Genomic DNA, 579 nt, shown 5'->3' on the forward strand with positions numbered 1-579 from the left:
CCACCAGAGCTCCTGTTCTTCTAGTAGTCATGGTCCAGCTTTCCCACGCATATGAATCCCCTCAAAACAAAACAAAAAACTCACTGCCATCAAATCAATTCCGACTCATAGCAGTCCTTCTTTGGGTTTCTGAGGCAGTATCACTACAGAAGTAGATTGCCCAATTTTTCTTCCAAGGAGTGGCTGGAGGGTTTGAACCACCAGCCTTCTGGTTAGCAGTCAAATACCTTAGGTACTAAGCCACCAGAGCTCTTGTGTTCTTCCTTATACATTGTCCAGCTTTCACATGCATATGAGGTGATTGAAAAGACCAAGCTTGGTTCAGATACACCTTAGTTCTCAGGGTAACATGTTTGATTTTAACACTTTAAAGAGATCCTTTGCAGTGGATTTCCCCAATGCAATGTGTCATTTGATTTCTTGACTGCTCCCACCAGCCACTCCTCGGAAGGAAAGTTGGGCAATCATTTCCATGGTGATACTACCTCAGAAACCCAAGGAGGGGTCGCTATGAGTCAAGTCAAGTCAATGGCAGTGAATTTGGTTTGGGCTTTGCTTCCAGTGGGTGTGGTTTGGGCT

This window comes from Orycteropus afer, unplaced genomic scaffold, assembly GCF_000298275.1.
Source record: "Orycteropus afer afer isolate SDZICR_OR568_19922 unplaced genomic scaffold, OryAfe1.0 scaffold00842, whole genome shotgun sequence".
Classification (NCBI taxonomy): domain Eukaryota; kingdom Metazoa; phylum Chordata; class Mammalia; order Tubulidentata; family Orycteropodidae; genus Orycteropus; species Orycteropus afer.